Below are 19,639 nucleotides of genomic sequence, written 5' to 3'. Positions count from 1 at the left end.
CCTCACGGGATCAATAAAGTATCTATTAAATAAAGTGATAATAGACGAGTTGTTGTTAGGTGTAAACAAAATGTTTATTTGAGTGTCATCAGCATATGAATGAAAGTTAATATTATGTTTTCGTATTATCCTACCTAGCAGCAGCATGTACAGAGAGAACAATATTGGCCCCAGCACTGATCCCTGTGGTACCCCAAATTGACATTGAGGAACCAGTTCAATTATTAGATATTGGAACATTTAAAAAGCATCAGATATTTTTTTCTTGATATTGCATTTATACTTTATGTTACTCTTTTCTATATATTAACTGTAGAAGTCCTTCCCAATTTTTTTCAAATATCACAATTTGTAGGCATGGAACTAAGGCATGTTATATCAGAATTTATTTTACCTTCATTTACACATTATAACACTCAACCTCTAAGTAAATAACAAATGCTCAAACATTTCGAACAGTAATTATAAATCCTCTCAGTCAATAACTTTGGAAAATCAAGTTAGAAACATTTAATCTCTGTCTGTAATAGATTCTTGTAAATCTTGGATTTTAAATAAGTCTACTGTAGCTGAATATATTTCATGTAAAAGCAGAAATGTTGCACATCCTTAATCGCTTTAATTACCTCTCTGCTACATAAAGCATCTCAGAGAAAAGTATTAAGGGGGTGGTATAAAGAATCTCCACTTAATCTCAATCTCATCTCTACTTAATTGGATTTCTTAGCAAAATCTTAACCCACTTGATATTTGCAAGAAATGTGATTGTTTTTGTTAAACAATTGAGTACGTACTGTACAGCCTTTAATATGCAATAGTGAATTTTCCCGTATTCTGGGGAGGGAAGAGAACTGAAATTAAGGAAATACATATTTAAAGGGGGTGAAAGTCTTAAATGTGTTCTTTCATATCTGGGCGTTTGAATAGATTTGTTGTATAATTTATTGTGATTCCACTCCATACTTGTGTTTCTCAGGAGAAAGTAGTAACATTGGGGATTTGAGGGTACAGAAAATACATTGTACTGTACGGGAAAATGTAAGGTTATGTTAAAAAAGAAACTTTTCAGCACCCTTTTGAACGTGATTATTAGACACCTGTTGAATCTCAACCGGGGTTTCTTGAGACATCATTCAGCGAGCGAAGCCTCCCTCTGGACTCCGCACTGAGTTGAAAGCTATGCGAGCTGCTCACTGCTTGTTCTGTACTGTTACCAGAAATCAAGATAAATCATGTCAGACATTTTTCCATCTTTAATGTGACCTTGCAACCAACAAAATTCAAGAGAAAACAGATAATTATTAGGAAAAATAATTGAAATTAAAAAACCTACTGTCATGGACATCCAAAAGGACTAACCGTGGAGAGCAGGAGAGCGGAAAAAGACCCATATGCGTAGCGGCGGAATGGGGAGCTAGCCCGGGCTCGTTCGTGCAAAGAGTTCAGGAGTGCCGTATAGAAACCAATGCCCTCAGGTAGCGGACGTGGGGCGACCTGGTGCTAGGCGGGTCTCAGGACATCTGAACGTCAATGCTGAGCCAGGGCAGAGTGCAAGACCCGGAAATATATAGCCCCAGAGAGAGAGAAATACCGGAAGGACAGCAAATAACCGGAAATGAGAGACAGAACAGAGAAGGAGCACCCTCTGGCTGCAGAGGGCATGACACCTACAACACTCTGGTTGCATAAGTGTGCACACCCTTTTATTATGGGGGCTGTAGCTGTGTTCAGAGTTAACCAATCACATTCAAAATCATGTCTAAAGTTAAGTAGCATACACCTGCCATTAATGAAAGTGATTCTACTGGGATAGCCATGGTCCTCAAGGAGGTGATTAAAAATATAAGGGATCTTATTGTTGAAAGGTACTGATCAGGAGAGGGGTATAAAAGAATATCAAAGGCATTGGATGTACCATGGAGCCCTCTGAAGATTATCATCAAATGTGGCACCACAGGGACATTGACAAGATCAGGACAACCTTCCAAAGTTAATGACGGGACAAGGAGAAAACTTATGAGGGAAGCTACCAAGAGGCCTACAGAAAGCTACAGAGGCCTACAGAGCTGCAGCAATTTTTGGTGGGTATTGGTCACTCCTTGCATGTGACAACAATCTCCCGTATTCTGCACGTCTGGGCTATAGGGTAGGAGGCAAGACAGAAGCCATTTTTCACAAAAAAATAAATCTAAATTTTGCAATAAAATGCATTCAGTCACCCTAAAAAATGTCTTATGGTCTTATAAGACAAAGGGTAAGCCTTTTGGCCTTAAGTTTAAAAGATATGTTTGGTGCAACACAGCCCATCATCACACACCACTTGGTGGTGGAAGCATCATGCTTTGGGGATGCTTTTCTTCAGCTGAGACAGGGGCTCTAGTTAAAATAGATAGGATAATGACTAGCTCCAAATATCAAGATATTTTGGCACAAAACCTGCTGGCCTCTGTCAGAAACCTGTCATCTAGACACTATTCCCAGAGCTGGATAAGTGACTCCAGATTCTACAGATCTCTAGCAATAGAGAAAGTCAGGCTACAGAAGTGGAGAAATGGAGAAAATCTGCTCTTCACAATGTGGAAAAATATTACCGAGACGAGTAAATTTCTTGAAGTTCAATACTCTATACAAGTTACCCCTACCCACCTGGCAAAATTTAAGGGCTTCAGTACAAAAGCTGGCTGAAACAAGCGATCGCTATTATTACACATTTTTGCAGACCTCACGGTGCTCTACACTGCTCTTTTCTAAACTGAGCTGCTCATTTGGAAACCAAAAGGCAACAGAGAGGCGTTCTTATACTGGGAGCCGAACCCAGGCCACCTGGGTGAAAACCAGGAATCCTAACTGCTAGACCAACATAGTCATTCTGTGCATAATGCAGGCAAATTGTAGTTCCTGTCTCTATGCCGTGCTTCCTTGAGAGCTAGCTGACAACCAGAGCGCTGCAGAGTCTAAACAGAAGGCCACACCTGCATTCAACATATTCACACCAGGACTTGAACACAGATACACCTGATGAAAATCTTCCCACATTATAAACTTGCAGCCCTGGGTCTCAGTTCGTTTTTGGTAGCCTTAGCCAATCAAAGCCTGTATGGCTCCCAATTATTTACAAAGAATTGTCCAATCACAGTCTCAGCTCTCATTCTTGGTAGTTTTCACCGAATCACAGCCCTCCCTGCTTTCAATCAACTGGGGAGTTTATCCATTTGTGTGCTGGTTAATCAATCCGGTTTTTCAAACTAGAAGTACGAGAAACTGTGGGCTCCTTTGTTTCTTTGTCCTTTTTAAAATATGTTTCTGGTTTGTAAAATAACTGTTTTTGACATTATTGACTCAGCTTTCTCCGGTGCTGTTAGAAATAAATATAAATAGGTATGTGGTATTTTAACTAATCTGGTGTTTGAATCAATTAAGGGGTGGCTCCATCTGCTTTGTAGTTATAAAAAAATAATAAAAAATGTAAGTGAAGCTTGATATGAGGGTATTCTGTGTTTTTACAAGTTCGGTACTTAATAGACTTTTGGGTTTGGATTTTGAATCATTATTGTCATGCTCAGGGTGGGACCAGCTTCTTTCTTCACAGTAATGTTCACACACAAGTAAACCATGTACACTCAGGAAAAAATCTCAATTTCAATTTCTTATCTAGTCTATTTTGATCTTACAGATTGATATTATTGATATATTATCTTATCTGTATTATTGATAGAGCTCATGTATTTGTTGTAGAGTATTTATATTATTGAGAGAACAACTGTATAACTGTAGTATTAACAGGGACTCTGCATTAAATACTATCTCCATTGTTGTAACTGCTTCAATCAATTCAGAGTAGCGGGGTAGGCAGAGCCTATCCCAGCATTAAATGGGCACAAGACAGGATACACCCTGAATGGGACACTACAGACACACACTTACACCAGGGCTGGTTTTCCCAGAAGCTAATTAACTAAACCCAAGCGAACAAGGGTACATGCACATACCCAGGGAGCAGATTGAATGCACGAAATGAACCCAGCAATGCTAACCACTGCACTGCCTCGTCACCCTGACAGAGATTTAATATAGAATAATCCACAACATAAGTCATTGATCTCCCTTCTTCCTTTATTTCTTATCTACACTCTGGTTTATCGATTCTCTCTTCCTAGTGTAGTGACTCCTTTCCGCTTGATTCTCAACTTTATTTCAGAATTTTTTTCAGATCCCTTCTTCTCTTCATTCTAGTCTGGTGAGAAGTCAGGCTCCAAACAATACCTTGAGCAGTTTCTGCAATTTTAAAATAATAATAATAATTAATTCTGCTTCTTCTACTAATGCTAACTGCTGCTGCTTACAACAGTAAATTCCCCCCTTATGTTTATAGTACTGATGACACTACTAGTGCTCTGAATAATATCACAGCTGTATCTACTGCTGTTCCTGCTAAACCTACAGTCTGGACATACCTAGAGGCTGCTCTTCTCTTCCTTCACTCTCTTCTTCTGAGCTTTCATTTCTCTCTTCTTTTTCTCCACTTCCCATCTCCTCTTCTCGACCTCCTGCTTCATCTGTTCCATCTCCTTCTTTTTCAAGATTTCCCCCCTCTTCTCCTCCTCTTTTTCAAAAAACTCTCCTCCTCTTCATCTCCTCCTTTTCCATGATTTTACCCCTCTTCTCCTCCTGCTTCATCTGTTTCTTTTCCTCCTTTTTCCTCCTAGAGTCTCTACAGTTTGTACAGATGAGACTATACAGTGTGTCCAATAAGAGTCTGTCCAGGTGAGACTATACAGTGTATCTAGTAAGAGTCTGTCCAGATGAGTTTATACAGTGTGTCCAATAAGAGCCTGTACAGGTGACTCCACACAAGGACAGAGGTTCTGTTCACTTCTCACCTGTCTCTGAATCTCAGGAACTCTGAAGTTCCTAAAAGGAGGGGGCTCCTCCAGGGGTTGATGGGGGCGGCATGGCACAGTCACCAGGGGTTTCTCTGAGCTCAGATGATTGAGGAGGGAGGGCCCAGGGGCTCCGAGGTCCAGGAGAGGGAGGGATGAACATCTTGTTTTCTTTAGCAGCCTCGCCCATCTGGATCGTGCGTCTCCTTGGCTGTGGAGACTGAAGACACACAGAAGACCTTTCTGTTCCTGCTGAGTCCCACAACAAGTCAGACTGTCCTAAGACTACTACAAAGAGAAAAAATTAACCTGCTATTCACAGACCTCAGCTACAGGGACTCCCAGGTAGTTCTGCAGGATGAGGTAGAGCTATGCTGCACACTGGCGGAAGCACTTGTCCACCTCAGAGAAGTCACACCTGACCTTCATGTTTTCTAAGTAGGACTTCAGTGTCTCCTTCGCCTCCTCCTAGTCATCCTGCTTCATGATTCCTGTGCCCTGGAAGGGAAAATCCTAGGAAAAAGGGGAGAGAGAATCAGGCAAGATGTCCTGACCATGTCTGCTGCTGTCAAACCAAACCTCCATTATCAGAGCTCCCGTTGTGTTGCCCGTTGTCTTCACTGTTTTAATTTTGGGATTTGGTAAAATTTCTTATCATATCCTCTGTGAAACTTCACTAACTCAGTACCAACTCCTGTACCAGAGAGAGAGAACAAAGACAGTGAATCATCATCATACCTCCACAGCGCCAGACAGGAGATGCAACCTAGGGGTGGAACTGTGGTATCTCTAAAGCCAAAAGAGAGAGGGAGGGGGGTCACCCCCCTGTTAATAGAGCCAATAGAGAGACAGAGACACCCCACTGTTAATAGAGCCATTAGAGAGAGGGGGAGTAACCCCACTGTTGCCATCAATGACCAAGAGTCTCACCACCCACTCTATGATGCCTGCTAGTGGTGATCTATAAGCAGTGTGTCTTTCAGCCAACCACTTGAAATAACAGCAGGCTGGTGTCCCAGCCCAGCTCCTGTCTCTCTCCCCTTGGATCTGGGAGATTTCCAGGTTGAGTGGGGTGACGCAGGTATCTTGGAAAGCTGAGGGGGTCAGGAGAGTCGCCCCAGCCCCTGTACCGCCCTGATACCACAGTGTAAGCTGGACAAGGGGAGGGGTTTCAGGGACTCACCAATCCCACATATGCTGCCTCTGATCCAAACTTGGCCAGGACCTCATCGTACAACTCCAGGCAGTCCAGCTGGATGGAAGACATCGCATTCTGAGCCCAGGTCCGCACCCGGCTCTCCTCAACCTAGAGAAGCCCCTCCAGTTTGACCCGCAGGCCCTCCCCGAGCCACCACAGGGCAGCCGGGGCCTTACCTACACTCTTACCTACAGTTACACTATAACTAACACTTACACAAATACTGCCAATATTACAACAGTAACACTGCAATTAAGGCTTACAGTATCATTATTACTAACAATAACACAAACTTAGTAGTACACTAATAATACCAATAATAACAGTAATACTATCAAAACAACTAACATGACAATGAATATTAATATTCTGACACTAACACTATGATTATCACTAATATTAACATGAATACTAGCATTAAAACTAAAATTCAAAGTAGCTCTATCATCACTAATTCTCACATGAATATTAGTTTTCAGTAGTGCTATCATCATTAATACTCACATAGACAGACAGACACTACACATACTCATGGACACACACCCACACACATCAAACACTCACAAACACCCACACACCCACAGACACCACATACGCTAATAGTGATAAAAACACAGCACTCACAGATTTCTGTTCGTTGGTCTGGACTCTAGAAAGTTCTAAAGTGCTCTAGAAATTTGCAAGCGACTCTGGACCTCGACACCTGTTGATGGGTCACTTCTGTCAGACACAGCATTGGAGCCCAAGCCCACCTACACACACATTCACACACACTGACAGATATACACCCACACAATCACACACATTATGACATACTGACAGCCACACACTCACAAACACACACACAGATAGAAACTCACAGACACACATTCACAGACACACACATAGACACAACACACACTCACAAGCACCACACACATTTATACACACAATCAGACACTCACACACATACTTGCACACATTCACAGACACACACATAGACACTACTAATACTTACAGACACACACCCACACACTGATACACACCACACACTTGCAGACACACACCCACACAGTAACAGAAACACACCTGCACAATAACAGACATATCACACTGACAGACACACATTCAAACACACACACACCACACACTCACAAACACCACAAACTCACAGACACACTCTACAAACACTTATACTTATAATAACAGTAATGCTATCACTAAAACTAACACTACTGCTACTGTTAATACTGTAACAGTAACTCTATAATTAAATGTAATATTAACATTAATATGACCATTAAAACTAAAATTATCAGTAGTGCTATCATCATTAATACTCACATGAACACTAGCATTAGTATTAAAACTACCAGTTGTACTCTCACTAATATTAACATAAATACACTAGCATTCGTATTAGTTGCTGTCCGTGACGTCACACCACTCTTTGTGACGAAGGCGAGACACCTAGCCAGGCATAGTGACGTGCCGCGTGTCGCCATGGTTACCATACTTATGATTTGTAAACAAATGGAAAATGCATTTAAACTGTTACTTACACAAATTTATTAACTTTGAATGTAATTTTCTAGCTCTAGGATACAAGTCCTAAATAATAATTTGAATAAATCATTCTTTAATTTCAGATTGAACATTATTAACACTAAACGCATGTTAATTAATCGATATTGACTCTTTTCTAGATTTTAAAATGGGTCAAGAACGGGAAAAGAATCAGTGCTCACCAATCGGTGAAGTTAATCGATTATTCTACGTTTTTTTAGTTGAATTAATTGCTTGTCGATAGATAAGTGATCAATAACTCTCCTCCGTGCGCTCTGCGCGTCTCCCGCGGTCTCACTCTCTGATCCCGGCCCTCTGCCTGGTGTCTGTGACATCACAGCGCTCTTTCTGACAGAGCAGAGCACATCTCCGCTGGAGGAGACTCCTGTCCGGAGCCTGGGGGGCTTTTCTTACAGATATAACATCTCCAGAAACAAAACACACTGGGCTGTTAAGAGAAGCGATTCATAACAGCAGGAGGAGGAGAATGACAAACCGAGAAATGAAATACATTAAACACCAACAGAAAAAATTGTTTACTTCACAGAATAGTGCGTTATAAAGCATACTCCTGTGGAGCAGAAGAGAAAGAGAAAGAGCACACGTCTCTATAATAAGCGCTTTTAAGCGTTTTACACGAATCTCCATAGAATAGAAGCCAGGAGGATCAGACTCCTGATCCTGGAGGTTGAAGAGCAGCTCTTGGTTTTATTTCTACCCGAGCTCTCAGTTCCTCAGCCAGTTTGATTATTTAATTAACTGTATAACTGTTATCAGACTCTGTTTAACTGTATATTTATAAGACTCCCCATGAGAGACGTGTGGGAGACGCTGAATCCCAGGGCTGGTGTGGAATCACACACAGACAGGTCTTCTGTCTGATCTGAGTCCCACTGCTCAGAGCTACAAACTTGTCAACTAGTCACTATTGTAGACACGACCATCAGTCTGCTGCTGCTGATAATCATATTACACTTATAAGAGTGGCAATACTGCTGTTCATTAAATAAGTAAAAATAATAATAAGAGATAATCACATTTTGCTCAATTGTCAGTCAAACACTTCTGACAGATAGGTTTATTCCATGCTGAAAAAAAGAAGAAAGAGAACACAATGTTTCGGCCGTGGAGCCTTCTTCAGGTGTGAGAGAGACAGGGCAGTAGGCAAAGGTAAAGTAGTGGGAGAACAAAGGCTGGGAGGGAGGAGGAGTGAGAGGTGGGAGCAGGGGACAGAAAGAGAGGCCAATCAAGAGGTGTGAAGTCAGAATAGATGTAGAGAGGTGTGACAGAAAGAGGGTCTTGGAACAGCTGTGAAGAGACGGAATGGTGGTTTAGTGAGAGAAGCGGGCAAGTGGCCCAGGGAGGAAGAGATTTAATCTGTTTCTCTACTGTGCATGTTTAAATCCACTTAATGTTGAATATTAATATGGAATTTTACAACTAAGGCTAAATTTTGGTAGCTGAAACAGAAGTACTGTATAGTACAATTTTGTTTTGATTTGAACCGATGTTTGCACCTCAATAATCCATTCGTCGTCGAAAGAAGCAAAGGCAGATGTGTATTGAATCTCACGACGATCCTGTTCTCAATCCAAAAGAAAGGTTTAATGTGATCCCACTAGAAAAAGAGTCAATTTCTATATCTAATGATGTCCCTCAAACATTTTGTAATATCTCTGGGAGTGTATACTGTAGAAGCCTGGTTATCTGCTTAAATTCAAACTAAACAGGACTATGGGAATGAGATTTGATTTTGAACTGGGATTTAAATAAATAGGAACGCTGCACTACATTGTGCTTTATGTAAGACAAAAGGTGGGCTTCCTGTGTTTTCGATTACTCAGTTGTAAGAGCGGAGGAATATAGTGGAAACAGCTGGGAACTCTTTGTTCTCTGGTTTGAATCTGGCTGGAAGAAAGGTGTTTTTTATGTTCTTTAATCAGAAAGTGAAAATTTGTCATTCACTTAGTTGTCCAACGAAAGCTGAGTAAACGGTGAAGCAGAGCCTCTTGTTCTGAATTCTTCTAACATTTTCTAGGCTTGTAGACTCCTCACTCTTCCTAAAACAAAGTGCCGCAGATAAAGATACAGTAGTTGTCGGGAGTTTAGTTCAGTGGTAGAGCACATACAGTACAGTACCTCGCATGTATATGGCTGTTTTCAATCGCCGGCGTCTCCACTCTGGATTTCTTCCTAAACGCGATATCTTTCCTTACTTGTGTGTGAATTTCACAGCCTTTGTCTGTTTTATAAAGATTCTATTTTAAATCAATTAAAACAAAAGAAATACTAATTAAATACACATAGAAAACACATGTATCTAATTAGAACATTTGGGCAATGTATTACTAGCAGTGGAGCTGAGCTCAAAGTAGAGCAGTTGATATTGTTAAACCACGTATTGTTTTTGAATGACGCTACTAAGCACTGGCACGGTGTTTGTGCAGTCCTTCCCAACCTTTCTATCGACTGGATGAGTCTCCTGTTCCATCTCCAATTCTTTCCGCACATTTCGCCTGTTTCACCATTATCATTAGACTATAGCCACTAATACGAGAATACTGTTCTGAAAGACTGTCTTAAATAATAATGTTGAAAAGGGTAATGATAAGAGTTTTTTTTCATTAAGGTAACCGTACATTTGCCTGTATAGTACAACTTATTATCTGTATCTGCAAATCCCCAATATTAATGCTGTCTCCTGAGAAACACAAGTGTAGAGTCAAATCATATTAAATCATACAACAAATCTATTCAATTAACACTCCTATGTGACAGAACACATTTAAGACTTACACCCCTTTAAATATGTATTTCCTTCATTTCAGTTCTCTCCCCGGGATACCTGAAAATTCATTATAGCATAATAAACTCTGTGCATGCATTACCTGTAATACAGCTACTAATAAAGATAACATTAAACTTCATTATTAAGATATCACGCTTTTATTAATAAGATATGTATTGATAAAATTCCTTGTGAATAATTGTAGTGTCTGGAAAGCAATTGTTCATTACTTAATGACGATATTATTTCCACTACATTCAGGACAGTTCCAATGTGATCTATTGTTCCGCTTAGTCTGCTTAGTTTCCTACTTTAGTAACGTCTAATGGGCAGCAGCTGTTATTTTAGGTTTGTTGCAATTGAGAACAGGTTTGGTACAGAGCTGCTGACAAATTTCAGCAGCCAGTTTGTTTCAACTGACCCGTTGTAGCTACCAATCAGAAGCAAGGAGAAACAAACATTAGTTTTGCCTTTTTTTAAAAAAAAAGGAAAACAGAGTAGTAGTTTATGTGGTAATTTCAGGTACAATTTATGAACTAAAGTTAACTAGTCCCACAGTAATGCGTGGGGTCCTATCAAGAAAAAAAATAGTTGTAACCCGAAAACACAACAAACACAAAACGAGAAGTCTTCCGGGAACCTAGGTAAATCCCTGTAGTAGTCTAGCAACTATAAAAAAACAACCAAACGCAACAACTTCAAAAGAAAAAGAACATTAAAAACAAATCTGGGGAACAACATAAACACAGAGTCTAATGCGAGAGCTTTATCAAATCTTCAGTGCTCCTCTCGTCTCAGTAGACCTCTCTCATATATTTGTGTACAGGTCAACTGGAGGTACACAGCTGATAGTAATTTAAGTAGGGAGCTGCATAAGCATGTGTGGGCTGCAAAGGTTTATTCTATGCTGGTTTATTCCATGCTGAAAAGAGAAGGAAACACAATGTTTCAGCTGTGGAGCCTTCTTTGATTGTGACTAGAAATAAACCTTTACTTGTTCGTTTGATGTTAATTTATCTCCATCAAATACCTAAGAGTATCTAAACTCGACAGTTGCTTTCAGTAGCTGAAAACACTGCTCCAGGTGAGGCTTGAACTCACAACCTCGGCATGACTCCGCTGTGTACTGCTGTATAAGTACCACGCGCTGACCGATTGCGCCACTGGAGCTGAGCAAGTTGTGCTCCTCATACAGACTGACGCTGCAGAAACACAGGGTGAAAACGGTTTCGGTTGTGGATCCATCTCCAGATGAGGAAAAGGAACAGTAAAATAGCAAGGAAAATACAAGAAAAGAAACTGAAAGAATTGTGCTAACAGGAAAGGGGGACGGAGGGAGGTGGTCGGACAAGAAAATCAACCCGGCGGATTATTTGTAGCGACATTTTTGAGTCAATCAGCACACGGATTTCTCTTCATGTGCCTTAAGCTGTGCAGTTTGTATTTTCTATGTCGACAGGTTTCTTCAGAAGTCCAGTAAATTGACAATAATGGAGAACTAGCTGACGCACCCCGTCGTGAAGACCCTCTGTAAGGTGATTACACGTTTCATTTTCATGTCGCCTCCTTTACACGCAATTGCAGCCCCGACACTGAGAGAAAGCATGAGAAACGGCTTCAATTTCAATGTGAATCGCAGTACAGGCTCGATGGCTTCACATCTCCCATCAATCAAATAAAATTGCATTAAAGCGATCTAAATATGACTCTGAAGTACTGGGAAAGATGATTATTTTGAGCGTGCCTCTCAGGGCCTGCTACGAGGCTGAAGTTGGCTTCTTATTCGCCAGCTTCTTATTCGCGTTTATCGTTCCACCTTAAATGCTGCTGCTGTGATGTTATGTCGCCTTTCGCCTGTAGATGGCTCTCTTCGATCAGTACTAATTTGGCTGGAATACTGTAGACATCCTCAGTGAAAGGGAATATCCAAATAAATAGCGACTGTCCAAATTATATTTTTGTATGGAGTATATTTTAGAAAATCGCAAACCAATTTTAAAAACTCACCATAACATGGACTTGCACTGGGAAAAAGGTGATTGTGCTTTCTGCTTATTGCTACGGCCCTCCCCCCTGATTATAAAAACGTCTCACAATTCTGACACCGAGGTGTGAGAGACAATGTAATAGACTATCAAAATCCTGAAGTACAAGACATTTTAATGCACCATTTTCCAAATATGACCCTCTGATCTTGGCTTGTCAGAATACATTGCGAAAAAGTATGGCACGAATTGCACTGGCACAAATTGTTGAGAATATCGTTGACCTTGCCGATATTTGCAGGGGATATGAGTGTTTTGCGCACGTTGAACTACAGCACGTAAGAATTGAGCTTCTTAGTCAATATCACCGGGGAATGTCCAATAATGACGAACATCTGTAGCTTCAAGGAAACTTCGACTCACACATGGAGTTTTATCTTCGAATGGAGGGTGGGAGAATTCATTTATACTCTCGTTGCTCATTAGCTAAACTATTTTAAAAATATGACGCAGATTTGTTCGAGAAACTTGTAATCGCCTTAAAGAGAGTCTTCTTGAAGACGTGCACCAGGTAGCTCTCCACTGTTAATTGACAGGACTTTAGAATAAACTGTTCTCATACAACCAACATACAAATTACACATCTTAAGGAACATGAAGAGAAATCTGTGTACTAAATAACATAAAACTGTCGCTGCAAATTATTGCCAAGCTGTTTTACGTGTCCTAACACCTCTTTCTTTCCTACTTTGCAGCGAGCACAATTCTTTCTGTTTCTTCGTCGCTTTTTTACTGTCTCTTCCCCCATGTGCAGATGGATCCACAGCCGAAACTTTAGGTCGGTTCCTATTACTCTGTCCGATTGAAAGAGCTGTATTAAAGGCACTCCCATCTCTGCAGGAAAGTTGTTGCTGCTCCCAAAACAATATACTGCAGACAAATGTGATAGCGATACTGTCACTGCGTGTGGGCCACGTGTTCCTGCTGTCAGCCTATTATGTCATGTTCATCCACACCCAGAAACATTACTGCTGTAGCACAAGAGTTATATAGGCGCAGTCGAGAGCGCATGAATCTCTTAATCTCAGAACTGTGGGTTCAGCCCCCACGTTGGGTCCCTCTGTGTCAATTTGATCCCTCCAATCCTCCTAGCATGACCCGATGGCGTAACAGTGATACCCAGTGCCTTGTGACCTTTGCGTAATTCAGCTTTCTTTCCACTTGATTCAGATTTTGATCTGAAATCATCGGCCTAACAAGAGTTTGTCTAAATCGAGGGAGATTCGCTCACAAGCAAGTATTAAACACTTCAGCATTTACTGTTCGAATACCACACTTTGTCAAAACACTGCCGCTTCTTAAGCTACCAAGTAACGGTTTTTGAGCACGCGTTGTATTGTAAATACTTATATTAAAAAAGCATAAATTCACATAATGGAATTTGGACGGAACAAAGTAGTCCAGCCCCTATACAACATTACATACCCACTGATTAAGTTTAAAACTACAGCAACAGGAGTAACAATAATGGCAACAACATGTTTGGAGTTCGGCATTTCATTTATTCTGCAGAAACATCGTATCGGAATGAACTGCCCGGATAAAAGAGTAATTGCGGCTTCAGATCGTTTTTACAGAGCATTGCGTTGTTCTGTTCATGCTGACTACACGCTTTAAATTTATGTCATTTATTGCAAGCATTGCTTTTCCAGGTTTTTCTGAAATTCCTCGCATTTGAGCCAGCACTAAAATATTTCATTCGCGTCGCTGAATACATCGTGGAAACGGTATTTGCCATTTTGTTATTCGGTTCTGAAGTTTGAAAATGAAAATGAAACGGGAGTCACTTCGTAGGCTTGAAAGAAGTCCAAGCAGCATAAAAACCCGCGAATTCTCACAAATTGCACCTTTCTTCTGCTGTTTTTATAATTCGGACTTCAACATTTGAATGCATACGTTACTGCTGCTAATCACATTCACGTGTTCACGAAGCTTTTTTCTGTCCATTATGTTGTTGCTAAGCAGTTTCTCCGTTTTCCTCGTATTGTGATTGTCAGCGAGCACAAGACTGAAACAGTGTAAAGACAGGGTAAAACGCCTGACTGTCGGGAGTGGGATTTGAACCCTCGCCTCTATCTGGAGAGCGGAACACAAAGCTTAAAAGACACGAATCTATGAATCCGCTGTTCTAAACCACGCGACTATCCTGAAGAAATGTACACCGAATGCACCAGTTGCATCCGATTTTCCGTAACTTTAGGACGATTGACACGACTGGACGAACACAATTTGTGGCGTTTAGCATGACATAGTCTTGCAGGCAGACAATGTTTTGTCCCACTAATTATATAATTTTATCGTTTACTCGTTTTAAAAAAACACGGTCTTCTCGTTCCTAATCAGATTTTTAGTGCTTTCGGACGTTACTTCCAACCTAGACTGACAGCTCACTCGATCTGTTTGTGATCAGACCATGGAGTGGGGGGGCTGTACCAAATGCCCGTTCCTTCCCAATGCTGAGACGATCATTCGGAAGATGGGTGTGAAGAGAGACAGGCTTTGTCGACTAAAGAACAAGGCAGGATATGCAAGAACACTCATCACTGGCGACAGTTACATTCTTTTACTATAGAGACTCCTACTTTGCGTGTTTTTTAAAGACACTGAAACTCAAGGAAAGTGGTGACAAACGAAACAGGTGGGGTTTGAACCCATGATCCTCAGTTGACGAAACCGACACCTTACCACTTAGCCGCCGCGCCTTCAAACAAGCAGGCGACTAATGTTGTTCAAATTATTTGTTTCTGAATCTTTTTTACATCGCCTGGAGGCAGCAACAACAACAAAAAAGGGATTCTTAACAAGGAGATACGCGGCAGCGGTGTGATTCCAACAGATGCCCCCGAAGAGACTGGAGCTTTAATCCAGCTCCTTAGAGCGCTCGGCCGCGTTACTCTCGACAGCGGCTCTTCAGCTCTTGTGGTCTGACCTAGTGGTGTTATGACACGTGGAAGCGACTGCAACTTCATTTTCTGAGATGCTTTCTCTCACGTGGTGAAATCTCGACTTTGGCACCTCTGGATATAGTTCTTCTGTGGAGCGGGCTTTCAAACCTGTGCTTATAGCGCCCTTGAAGTCATTTTATTTTTACAGGAAGACGTATTCCAAAAGATGCATTCGTACTGGATTTGACTGGGATTCTGAAATACTTCTTGCAAATGTATTCAGACGTTCTTGAACCTATAATAAAAAACAGACCTGAAACTCCATAGCTTCCAATCTCTGATGTTACTGTCCTTAAACTCGGACGTGATGTTCTGCAGACGTGCAGTGTCCCTTTACTCTCGTGTTTTCAAAACGAGCGCAGAAGAAGTGGAACTGGCCTGACTGCACAGGAAAGTACGGAATAATAAAATGTTTCTACGGCTCAAAAATGTCCCTTTAGACCCTCGTCACGTCTCTGTGAAGAACGGGCAGGTAGAGAGATTTTACAGATGCTCATGATGTTTCGCACGGGGTGTTACCTGTTGAAGTGTCTCCCCAGTGGGCAAAAGATGTAGAATATAAGTCTATTAAATGCATACCTTAGAATTATAAATGTGGTCGTAATTTGTCTAGAATGAAATTCTAATATACGTATGTTGTTATACGTCAATTATACATCTATGATTATATGTTCATTATACATAAATGGTTGGAGTTCTTATGTACGGATCAATTAAGCAGACTATTATACATATATGGTTGGAGTTCTATTATACAATATATAGTTCTATTATACAATTAACTGTAGAGGACTATTATACACATATGGATAGAGATCTATTATACATCAAAGATTTTAGTTTTAGTTTTAGTTTTAAAAGTTTTATAGGCAGAGAAACAAGTAAATCAAGCCAATGATTTGGTTTAGAAATTTATTCTGTAAATATACAATCATTCACACCTGAAAAATATCTAGTTCAAATTATAGTACATTATATACAATATTGTAATCAACATATGGCTAATCATCAACTGCTACTAGATCTTCACTAATCAACCAATCAGACATACCCATTACACATTTTCAAACATTAACTGCACTTTTCTGCAGTCTTTGCTCAGTCCTAGAATACAAAGTGACCATATTTCAAAGTTCAAAAGTTGTAGTAACTTTTTAGAACATGGAGCTTTTTGTAAAACACTTTATTTTGGCATTAAAAGATCAGCAAGATTATACATTATAAACTAAAAATAAGAAAGTATGCCAGAGACGGATCCTATTAATCAGATGTAAGCTGTCATATAATGACCTATCTGTAAACTGGAATACTAGTAGTGGATATTTTCCACACCACAGAGAGAATATAATATCATACAAGTAGGTTTTGATTGTCCATATTGTCAAGGACTCGCTTGTGTGTACAGAACTCTTCCATTGTGCTCAGCCTCTTGATGTGGAATTGGGAGTCCACCTGTTCTGTACACTTTCCCACACAACTCAGTTCATCCTCTGATCTCTATCAGGAGACCCAATACCCAAAACTCTGAAATCATTCACATTTTGTATCAGCATTTGAAAGGAATTAGGTCAGGATTTTCTTACACTATTGTTACATTAGCATAACTGTAGTGTTGCTAATGTGCTACATGGAATTTATAATCCTAAAAATGTTAAATTTCCACATTTGTAGTTGATTTTGTATGCTCTGCACCTTCACACTATTTTTATGTGCCATTTATTGCTTATTAACATACTATTTTTAATCAAAATAATATTAAGTAAGACCTGTATGTATTCAAATAGTATTATTATTATTTATACTTACTCATCAAAAGAGGATTGCTCAGAAAAACGTATTTAACCAAAATGGCAAACAACGAATATCAGCAATGCATTGTGGTATATAACCAGAAAAGATGCTGTGTTAGATATGTTTTCAATTTCAATTATATATGCATTTATTAATGTTTTTGATATTACGGTTGCAATTTAACCATGGTGAGAATCCCTCCCTATCATACAGGAGAGTGGGGTTTGATTCCTGACAGGGAGCTAAGGAGCTTTTTCTACAACCTGTTTACAATTTAAACTGTAGTGTGAGACACCTTTCTTCCTACTGAAATCATTTTTTTTAAATGAGATGAATTTGTTATAACAACACAAAACATCAAAGTGAAGCTGCTTTTCAGCAACCCCTTGGCTACATGGGAATTTTGTTTTTTTGACAACAGGGTCATTTGCAAAATTAAACAAGGAATTGATTCACTCCTGTGAAATACTGTATAAAATGGAAGATGGGTTTGACATGGAAACAACTACACACATTTTAGTTTTTTTTTTTTCCAATTGTACTCCCATCAAAGTGACATAAGAAAAGTCATTGTCAGAAGTGGGATATGAAAACAGGCCACCAGGGGAGACTGATGTAATAAGTGCACCAGAAATATATTGAAAACAAATGGGCTGTCACTAAGAGAAATACAGGTCCCACCATAAAACACCATAAGGAGTGCAAAACATGTTAAGTTATTTCTGTACTTCATCAGCGTCGGTAAAAGAGGGACTCAAGGACACAAAGACTCTAGTTTGGGATTCAGGCTGAGAAAGGGAAGTGTGACTTTGGATACAGGGCATGGTAGAGAGGAACAAATGGCGCAATGAAATAAAATGCCAAAACCCCAGATTGAACCAGGGACCTTTAGAGCGTCAGTCTAAGGCTTTCTCAGCCGAGCTATTTCAACCTCCGTGTATGATCCAACCTCTGCTGTCTACAGTAGCCTCCTAAAGTTCCAGCATGAATGCATGAAGAGGAGTGGTAGAGTGTTACTGCAACGTCATTCAGAAGGGAAGTGATCCGGCTCAGCTCTCTGAGGTCTGGTAGATACATCTTCCTCATGAGTAATGTAGGATCAACTTCTTCAGGCTGGAGGAAGAGCTTGCATTTCGGCAGCAGTGACTGACTGAGTAGTGACTTCTAGGACCTGGTCTTATCAAGTTGCTTTGCCAAGTTTGTCAGTTCTGCTGAAATGACCTGTCTCTTGGAAATTTAGGAAGCAGAAGAATGACTATCTGAAAGGTGACATGATCTGCTGGCTGTTTGACGTGATCATGAATGACACAGGAAATGCGAGTTCTTGCAATAAGACAAAACAAGATCCATAAAACACTGGCAGAAGTGCAAAATGTGAGAGGATAAAAGACACCTGTTTCTGCCCGATTTCAAACAGGGGATCTTGCGCATGTGTGATGAACATGATAATCACAATATTACAGAAATGACAGCAGCATTGAACGTGTCAAGACGTAAAAGATTGTTAATTCTCTTCAAATACTCACAGTGTCTTTATTCTGCTGTATTAATTTACTGTGCTCATCAGGCAGTAACAAACCTGTTACCTACACTGTTCCCAGAACTGGATAGGTGACTCCACATTCTATAGCTCTCTAGCATAGAGGAAGTCAGACTACAGAAATGGAGAAAATCTCCTCTTCAGAAAGTGGAAATATATTCCTTAGAAAAGTCCTTTTCTCAAAGTTCAACACTCTCTGCAAGTCACTCATTCCCACCTTGCGCAGTGTAGTGGTTATCACCTTCTCTTAACACATCAAAGGGTTTCTTTTTGAAAGCAAGCTAAAACAAGTGATCACTTTTCTCACATTTTTCATTGCTGACGTTGCTTTATGGGTCTATTTTCTATACTGTGCTGATCAATTGAAAACGAGAAGGCGAAAAAGACATGTTCCCACACCTAAGGTTGAACCCAGGGAATCACAGTCAAATACCAGGAACCATAACTACTAGATTGTATGGAATACAGCTTTATCATGATATCAAAGTGCAATATCTTTTTTCACCAAAAATGGGCTTCCTGACTTCAGAAAGCCTTCGAGACAAATACTAAAAGAGCAAAAATTCCACTTGGTAAAGGAAATGAAAACACATGTACCTTACCAAACTTTGAGTACAGGCAGTCAGGGTGATAATACAAGACGATTTAAAATTCAACAAATAAAACCTGTCAACCGGTAATCCCAACTACTCATAAAAAACTGAAGTGGCAATACACAGTAGGTGACTCTTGGGTGTACATTAAATCCATGTAAGAAGAGGGTTTAGTGTTATATTTCCAAATCCAATATGCAAATGAGAGACCTGGCCCAGCCAATCACAAGTCTCCCGTGGTCTGGAATGGAGCTGATCTCCTCTTCTAGTTATTCATGCTGGAGTTAGGTTACATATTAGCATAATTAATATGA

At 40.2% G+C, this 19,639-nt stretch overlaps 2 non-coding genes across 2 annotated transcripts; both read right to left on the bottom strand.

Annotated features, from left to right (window-relative positions):
- Window positions 1–11,487: 11,487 nt before the first annotated feature.
- trnai-uau (transfer RNA isoleucine (anticodon UAU)) lies at window positions 11,488–11,581 on the bottom strand. Its single transcript has 2 exons — window positions 11,544–11,581; window positions 11,488–11,523 (listed from the first exon to the last, which is right to left on the bottom strand). It is a non-coding gene; the product is annotated as a tRNA-Ile (tRNA).
- Window positions 11,582–19,242: 7,661 nt separating this feature from the next.
- On the bottom strand, window positions 19,243–19,300 carry LOC148808993 (U7 small nuclear RNA). The gene has a single exon (XR_016087721.1). It is a non-coding gene; the product is annotated as a U7 small nuclear RNA (small nuclear RNA).
- Window positions 19,301–19,639: the final 339 nt, after the last annotated feature.

The sequence above is a fragment of the Atractosteus spatula genome, unplaced genomic scaffold (assembly GCF_055471065.1).
Source record: "Atractosteus spatula isolate fAtrSpa1 unplaced genomic scaffold, fAtrSpa1.hap1 Scaffold_18, whole genome shotgun sequence".
Lineage (NCBI taxonomy): Eukaryota > Metazoa > Chordata > Actinopteri > Semionotiformes > Lepisosteidae > Atractosteus > Atractosteus spatula.
This window is presented reverse-complemented; position numbering and strand designations above follow the sequence as displayed.